The sequence below is a fragment of the Poecilia reticulata genome, chromosome 10 (genome assembly GCF_904066995.2).
Source record: "Poecilia reticulata chromosome 10, P_reticulata-male-v2, whole genome shotgun sequence".
In the NCBI taxonomy this organism is placed as follows: Eukaryota; Metazoa; Chordata; class Actinopteri; order Cyprinodontiformes; family Poeciliidae; genus Poecilia; species Poecilia reticulata.
In genome coordinates, this window is record NC_088839.1 from 4723691 (window position 1) to 4732237 (window position 8547).

The 8547-nt window shown below is 40.2% G+C and overlaps 1 long non-coding RNA gene across 1 annotated transcript; it reads right to left on the reverse strand.

Moving 5' to 3' along the window:
- Nucleotides 1–673: 673 nt before the first annotated feature.
- Nucleotides 674–7902, reverse strand: LOC145553102 (uncharacterized). The gene is made up of 2 exons (XR_014089304.1): nt 7259–7902; nt 674–5199 (listed from the first exon to the last, which is right to left on the reverse strand). It is a non-coding gene; the product is annotated as an uncharacterized LOC145553102 (long non-coding RNA).
- Nucleotides 7903–8547: the final 645 nt, after the last annotated feature.

An 8547-nucleotide genomic window follows, 5' to 3' on the forward strand; every position in this document is an offset into this window, starting at 1 on the left:
TGTTATGTTTTTTGGTGTTGAATTATATACTCGAGCTGTTGTCAGTCAGTCCCTATGGCAACAGGTCTGTGTGTAGCATAGCCGACACAGAGAGTGAGAAAATAGAGGAATACAGTGGTTTTGAGTTGTTCTTTGGTGGTTTTTCTACTTTATTTTTCCCTTTTCTGTGGCGCATTGCACTAAATTAATATCATTCATTTCATTTTATCAGAATTTTTCTATCATGGCAGATGGCATGTCAAAGAAAAATATTTTTTGCCCTCCGCCGTTGTGGGTAGGCGGGAAATTTCTGGACGTAAACAATAACATGAAACGTGTCGACAAGTGCAGTAAAAATGAGTGTTTCTCGTATGTTACTGCTTCATTCAACAAAACCTTCATTTGCACAATTAGCTCTACTTTATCTTCATTACTATGACTCTCTTAATCACATCAGAACATTCTCACAAACAGTAGCAATGCCTTCTTCCTATTGTCAGCTTCAGAAATAAAATCTTTCTTACAAGCTGTAAAAAAACAACCAGAACCACTTCATGAAAGGGTTTCAGCATAAATCATTACCTGTTCCTAATGCTGTTTTTAAAACCCTCCTTTGCTGAATGTGTCCTTCAGAACAGCCCAGTTGATAGGTATTTTCCTAGAACCTACATAAAAGAACCACAGACAACGTATATGAATTTTATGACAAAGCTTCTGCAGAAGGAGAAAAAACTCTGTCAGCTCCTCCGAGCTGTTCACAGAGCGTTCTGCCAATCTTTGGATACAGCTTGTCTTTTATTCTCAAACTTCAAAGAGGGAGGATAGGCAAGATAGACAGCAGAGGAAAAACAGCAAAGGTCGTAAAACATTTTACCTAAACAAAGCAAAGGTCGTAAAACAATTTAACATCTGGCCCCTGATCTGAGCCCGGTTCAAATCTCGGTCAAACTGTTTCACATGAAGATAACAGGCAGCTGTGACTTCCAGGTCAGTTCACACATACAGTTTAAACAAGAGAACACTTTAACCTGAATATGAACTAAAGTAACAACAAAATGATAATACCAAAAAATCTCTATCATTCCCCCCTTTTTATCTTTTTACCATGTGTGTAAACCGTATTCAAAAGCCAAGCATAGAAAGAAAAGAAATAAAATAGAACCAAGAAATGCAAAATATATACATTTTTGTCCTAGTCTAAACATAAAAATTACACAATGATCATAATGAATAAATGAAATAAACAAAAACAAAGAAAGAAACAGCAAAAAATCAAACGCAGTTTTCTCATCACTAACACCACTTGTTTTCACATTTTTGGTGTAGGAATCATTCAGCAAATGAATTAATCCGTTCAGTGATTACAGAACATCATCATTGCACAGAAAATCGTCAGAATCTCAAAACAAGTCATCTTCATTCGTCTCATAGGATGCCTTTGCTAGCTGATAACTGACAACAGTTGTGTTACTTGTCTTAAACATCATACTTCGTAGGTATGGAATAATGCAACCCTTAAAAGGACAGAACAGAACCGAAACAAACAGAATAGGTGTCATGAGCTTTAACAGTAAAGTCCACCATGGACCAGACATGAGCCATGAAAACAAATCAAAAAAGGATGAGCCGCGTGTTCCACTCTCCACATATATTTTTTTTTTTTCCAAGATCCTCCAGCTCATATAGAGCATCAGAAATGGTTCCTCCAGTTTCTGTTTCATCAGGAACGAAAGTGCAACACGTTGGGCCAATAATTTTGCAAACCCCTCCCTGAGGGGCAGTGAGGAAATCCAGAACAACACGATTTTGCATAACCATGTTTCTCAGTTCAGTCAGCTCCTTCGCGGTGCCATTGGCCAGCTGGTATGTGATGTTGATTAGTCGCAGTAATCCGTATCTGTTGATTTCAACGTGGTCCCAAACCTCTCCTACTCCGACCCATGGAAATATGCCTTGCATAAACTTTTCTCCACCGTTCCAGATCTTGAATTCCCAAGGAACTCCAGTGTCTGTAGTGAGGCCTCCCCAGCGTTTGACCTCAGGCATAACTTCACGCTTGGAGCGGGCAGCCAGAATGTGTCGTCCTTTCCTGATGAATAAAATCGGGTACAGGAAGTACCAGTCTGCCATCACCCGTGAACCATAGTCTCCTGGCACTATGGTACTGCACAGCGTTGTCTCCTGTCGTCCAATGTCCGATCTGTGATGTTGAAACTCCTCTCCTGAAGCATGTTGTCACAGTCTGGGTTGTCCTTCCAGACTTTGCAGTGTGGAGTCATCCTTTGACCCCTGCAGGCTGTGCAGTCGATGTAATCCGGTGTCGTCTTGCAGTATGTGTAAACTATGTTACACAAGTTTCAAGGTAACATCCCAAGAGAAACATGTCCGTTGTTGAACATGCAGCTCCTCAGAGACCCGGGTTTAGCTCCTGCTAAAGAAATGGTCTCTGGTATTTTCCATGCGGTTAGTGGAAATGGAAATACATCAGCATTAAAGGAACAGTTCATAGATCCAAAAAGTTCCTTCACGGCATCTCCTATCTGAAGTAGAACAGAATAGTCATTCTTCCACCGTTTGCATCCCTTTGGCATGGGGACGCTGAGTCGTGGTTGTGTGCTCAGGCCATAGAGACACATCTATTTGTCATCCGTGATGTGTCCTACACGCAGACCTGAGTTGTGTGTGGCGATTGGCAGCTGCGCACACACATAGCAGTTCACAGCATGTCCCTCATACGCGGTTCTATTCATTAGTTTCCACCACAGGTTGATGCTGCAGTCACAGCGCAGTAGAAGATCCATCTGGCATATGGAGTCCCCATTGCTGCTCGGCGCACAGAGATGTCAGAACCCCCAAACTAAAGACGGGGGAATCTTAAGCGTTTCTTCACCGGGTTTGAGACGAGCTACCCTAAAAAATAGCCCCCCTTTGAAGTCCGGTCTTCCTCCCTCCGCCTACTTAGGGGTTCAACACTCCCTGCAGCTTGCAGTGACTTAGATGTATCCAGCTGGGTCTTTACGACTGTTGGTGTGGTCATCAGCACCTGGAAGGGTTCTTTTATGACCTTTATGTAGACCCAGTTTCCTGGCTGGATGGGGTGGTTTTATTTATTTCCTGTAGAGGAGAACAGTCAGACGGCAGTAAATTTGCATTTAACACCTCTTTCTGTTTCAGGATCCTGATCATATAATCTACCAATGTTTGTTCTTCATCAGCTTTCTGTAAGTCTGGAGCAAACAGAGGCAATATGTAAGCTCTCCCATAAATTATTTCAAAAGCAGGCTTTGCTGGAACTACTTCAACTCTTTTAGAAAAAGCATCAATCATCACCAAACAATATTTATGTGGTCCACTTTGTGTGAGTTCAATAAAGTCCATATGCATTGTTTGAAATGGATGAGGGTCTTGGGAAACTTCCTCTTCTTGGTCTAATGTTTCCTTGAGGATTGTTTCTGACACAAACTGGACATGCAGTACAAAAAATTTTTTAAGTAAGAATTTAATCCATATGCTGTTGTAGCATAGAGACCATCCCCCCTGTTGACACATGACAATGTCCATGTGTCAAAATTGCTGCCGCTCTAAATAGAGATTTTGGAAGGACCGGCTTCTATTCACTGAAAAAATGTTATCATCATCCAGTGTCGCCCCTTTAGTTATCCACATTTGTTTTTCTGCGTTTGGAGCATTATCTTGCATGTCTTTTAACACAGCTTTGTCTATTACTTGAGGATCTTCTATCTGTATTGAGAAATTGTCTCCCCCATGCTTCCCAGCTGCAGCTTCCTTTGCTACTTTATCAGCTAATCTATTGCCACTTGAAACCTCATTCTGTTCCGTGGTGTGCACTGCACACTTACAAACTGCTAGTTCAGCTGGTAAATGTATGGCCTGCAAAAGATTCTTAAGCAAGGATGCATGGGTGACTGGTTTCCCTGTAGATGTTATCAAATTCATCAAAGCATAACTCTTCCTAAATAAAAATGACCATCCTGAAATTAAACCAAACCTCAAATCCTCTAATTTTCCATTTCTTTTTGAATTTATTGACTATCAATCAAATCTGGATTAAAATGTTCTAGACTGAAGTCTAGAAAATGTTGCTTTTAATCACAATCATCAGTTTTTAGTAGCCGTTTACAAGGTTGCTTAAAGTCTCAGATTTTCTCTTAACCTCGCATTTCAGACAAGTTAACAATGGTTTTTTATATTTTAAATTAAATGGTCAATAATTTCATCCGTTACTCAATTTAGCAGTAAAATTTCTCTCTTCTCAAAACAATTGTCATTCATCCCAATATAAAACACACAAACACAATCCCAATCAATTTATAGATTCTTTATATAATTAAACTCTAAGTTAAGCGTTTCAGTTAAATGCAAAGAAATACTCCATAGTATTTCAACACTGCAATATCAATTAAGTTCAACACTTAGATATGTTTAATTTAGTTCCAAACTTGTATATTTATTTCAAAGAAAATAAAACATTTGCAAATCATTATTAGTTTTGAATCTAATAATTTTAGTTGGTGTAATTTAGCCGTATCACACTCAGTTTTTTTTTTTTTTTCTTAACTTTTAACCATTACAGTTTTTTCCTTCACAGTTTCCCAATCTATGGCTCGTGGGCCCTAAGAGGATCACTGGTCCTTCTGTTAAGGACTGAGTTAATGGGTACAAAATGGACGATTTTGTTTAACATTGTACCTAAAAACCTTCAATATGTCCTTTTCTAGCTAGATAATTCCTTCCTGCTAGTAAGTAAGCAAACAAGTCCTCATTACAGTAGCAGTGTGTGTATCACAGCAGTGTGTGTGTATAACTTATCTGCATTTCTCCTTTCTGTCTTGCTTCTCGCTTCCCCCTCCTGCTGCTAGCGTCACTGCAGCTGGTCCTCCCTCTGTCTCTTCTCCAGCTCCCTGTCAGTCCAACTGGCTCTGGTGTTGGATTATTTATAAGTTGTCCAGACCGTCCCTTTGTCCACCAATGAAACAAGCGGCAAACAGTTCAGTTTGCTTTCTTTTTCCAAACGTCTAGCAGGACTCCATACAGTAGTTTTGCTGCATGGCAGTTCCCAGATGTCAAGGAATTAGGACCAGTGGACACTTTATTTCCTTCAGTGTCCAGTTGGTAGAAATCGTCCTGTCCTTTTTTGCTTCTTTATCAACTAGCTGGTGATAAAGGAGGGAGTCATCTGATTGGCAGGACAGATCTGAGCTGAGGTCAGAGGTCAGACGCAGCGCAGCGAGGCTCAGACAGAGGAAAAGGAAAGAAGCAAATAAGAGTCAATTATAACTTTCTTTTCTTTTCATCGTATAGCTTTTAGCCACTTATTATCCAACTTTTTAAGAAGTCATAAACCATTTCCTTATTCAAACACATATAAACATGAAACATGTTAAAAGCTGTAGTCTCTTTCATCATGTTCACCATTAACTTGTAAAATGTAGAATGTAAGTTTAGGTTAACTTCATCTAAGACACATCTCACCAGAGAACAATGGATTTCTCTAAATTTGTTGATCTCAGTGCTGCAGACTGTGAAGTCAGCGGGCAGCCCTCCTCTCAAGGCCTAAGAGAGTTTACGAGGCTGGTTAATGTCCAGGTCGGTACCTTACTCTGACCGCTGACCCCTCCAGATAGACAGCTAAGAATCATTTCACCAATTTGGTGTTATAATATTACACAATACATTAAACATTGTTCTCTGAGGACAATTTTATTATTTAGTTTTATTTTTCCTGCTTCTCCTCCTTCAGGAAAGAAAAATTATTTTGCATACACTGATTTCTTGCAGGAATTCAATTTCTTTTATGGTTTTACTTAACGTCTTAAACTGCATGCACATGTCTCTAGCATTTCATCAATTTGGACTGGGGGTTTGTGTTTTTGGGGTGTGGTAGAGTCTGATTATGCTGAGGATTTCTCCTATTTGTGGTCTCCTCACTCCACCACCCCTCTTGTCGCCCCGTGCAACATTCTTTGAAGGGCAGTTTCTTGCCCAGTGACCAATATTGCCACAAATCCAGCAGCCTTTTGAATACCGTGGATTTTGTGGGGTGTTATTTTGGGGTCCTCGCCTATCGTGACCTCCTCTGCCTCTGTCTCTTCCACGGCCTTTTGTCCGGTCGTTGGAAAAGGCAGAGGTATATAAACCTCCAAATTTCTCCAGGTGAAAAACATCTGATCCTTTCACAGCTTTCCTGACCTCTTCTAAGGTACAGGGTCTAAAGATATATAAGTTTTGTGTCCCTTCCTCTAGGGAGGGATACAGTCGTGTTGTTGGAACAGCAGCGGCTGATACTGGAGCAGACGGAGCTGCTGAAGCAGCAAGGGGAGAGGTGGCTGCAGGAGCTTGCTCTCCTTGCACCGCTACAGCATTCCGTGTGCTTGGAATTACTTTATTTTCTTCCTATTTTTCTTTCTACACTACTCTCCAAAATTCCCACAATTATTTGCCATTGATCAATTTTTAGCTTTCCATCTATTTTGTATTTCTTTCTCCATTTTTTCATGTGTACAGTGCTACCAGGAAACCTGGACAGCATGTATTTTTCATCCCCATCGGGGCCCTCAATAAGTGAGGAATTACAAGAATGTTTAATTCCCATATTAAAAACACTTGCAATTTCAGCTTGAAAATATTATTTATTTGAATTTATTTAAATTTGGTCCAGGTTCGTTGACTCCTAGGGAGTCCTATGAACTGGAGCTCTTTTCAGTGGGCCAGCAATTAAAATACCTTGTTGTGGTATTCCCCGCTTCGACTCTTTCGAGTGGGAGAATCTTGCCTATTGCATCCACAAGAGGTTTGCTGCTTAAATCCACTGTTTTATATGAGGTAAAATACAGAGCGGTATTTAAACCTCCAATCACTCTCACACACACAAAGCAGCAGTAGCAAACCAGCAATATAAGCACAGTAATGACTCTATGATTTAGCGCAACATTATCTGTTTTTGCCTTGTCAGATAACTCAGCACCAGTGATATTTTACCCATCAAAAAATCAAAACCACACAGCAATGACAAGCTTCCTATCCGCCTGAGGACTTGCCCTTATGGGGTCTCCTCGAACAGAGTTTTAGCAGAGCGACATCATACAAGGATTCTCAAACCACAGAGTTTTAGCAGAGCGACATCATACAAGGATTCTCAAACCACTGAGTTTTAGCAGAGCGACATCATACAAGGATTCTCAAACCACAGAGTTTTAGCAGAGCGACATCATACAAGGGAACTCAAACCACTAAAATAGCCATTTTAAAATTCACCTACGTTTCTGTAGTTTTCGGGTTGTCCAGTCGGATCTCGTCATTCCGCCGTTGGCAGACAAAGTCGGACCTACGTCGCTGGCCCAGCGAAGAATTCTACTTCCTGGGTCTTTCTTTCCAGGTCCAATTGACTCTGGCCATGCATGGATTCAGCGCGTCTTCCTCTGCCTGACAGCGGTCGGTATGAGAGATCCCGGGTTTCGGCACCAAAATGATAGGTATTTTCCTAGAACCTACATAAAAGAACCACAGACAACGTATATGAATTTTATGACAAAGCTTCTGCAGAAGGAGAAAAAACTCTGTCAGCTCCTCCGAGCTGTTCACAGAGCGTTCTGCCAATCTTTGGATACAGCTTGTCTTTTATTCTCAAACTTCAAAGAGGGAGGATAGGCAAGATAGACAGCAGAGGAAAAACAGCAAAGGTCGTAAAACATTTTACCTAAACAAAGCAAAGGTCGTAAAACAATTTAACATCTGGCCCCTGATCTGAGCCCGGTTCAAATCTCGGTCAAACTGTTTCACATGAAGATAACAGGCAGCTGTGACTTCCAGGTCAGTTCACACATACAGTTTAAACAAGAGAACACTTTAACCTGAATATGAACTAAAGTAACAACAAAATGATAATACCAAAAAATCTCTATCACCAGTTTACCAACAAGCTTTAAAAAGTTTATGACCTGCTGCAAGACACAATGAACTAAAAGGCTTTTTACGTCCAGAAACGCTGACATTTTCAACCGGCGCTCAGAACTGCAGCTCTGTAGGTTCTTCTTCTTGCATTTGGGATAATAATCCGACTTTGAAAGAATTAAAGATTACATTTTTCACCCTTAACTTAAATCTTTTATCCTATACTGGTGTTCAAAGGTCATTTGAAGACCAAATGTAGAAAAAAAAAAGCTGATAAATTTCTAATTAGACTTTGTTCATTAGACCGTGGCGATAATGACTTCAAGACTAATGCACTAATTGGAGTAATATGCTAATTGAAAGTAAACTAATTTTCTCTCGCAGCAAGAGGCTTTCTGGAGGCCCTGGAGGTGAATATAAGGCAACGGCTTCTCCTGGCCGTAACCGTGAGCAACGCACACAAAGTCAACCAGAAAGTGAAAAGAGTCCGAAGTTGATCAAAAGGTAAAAAGTAGTGAAGTGTTGTTTAAAAATAGTTTTAAAGGTTTGGGATGAGCTTTAGAAAAGCCTGTTGGAACTAAATGGTTAACAGGTTGACTGTTAGTAAACTAAAACTTTATTAAAACAATATCAATATTTTTCATGTAAAATCATGAC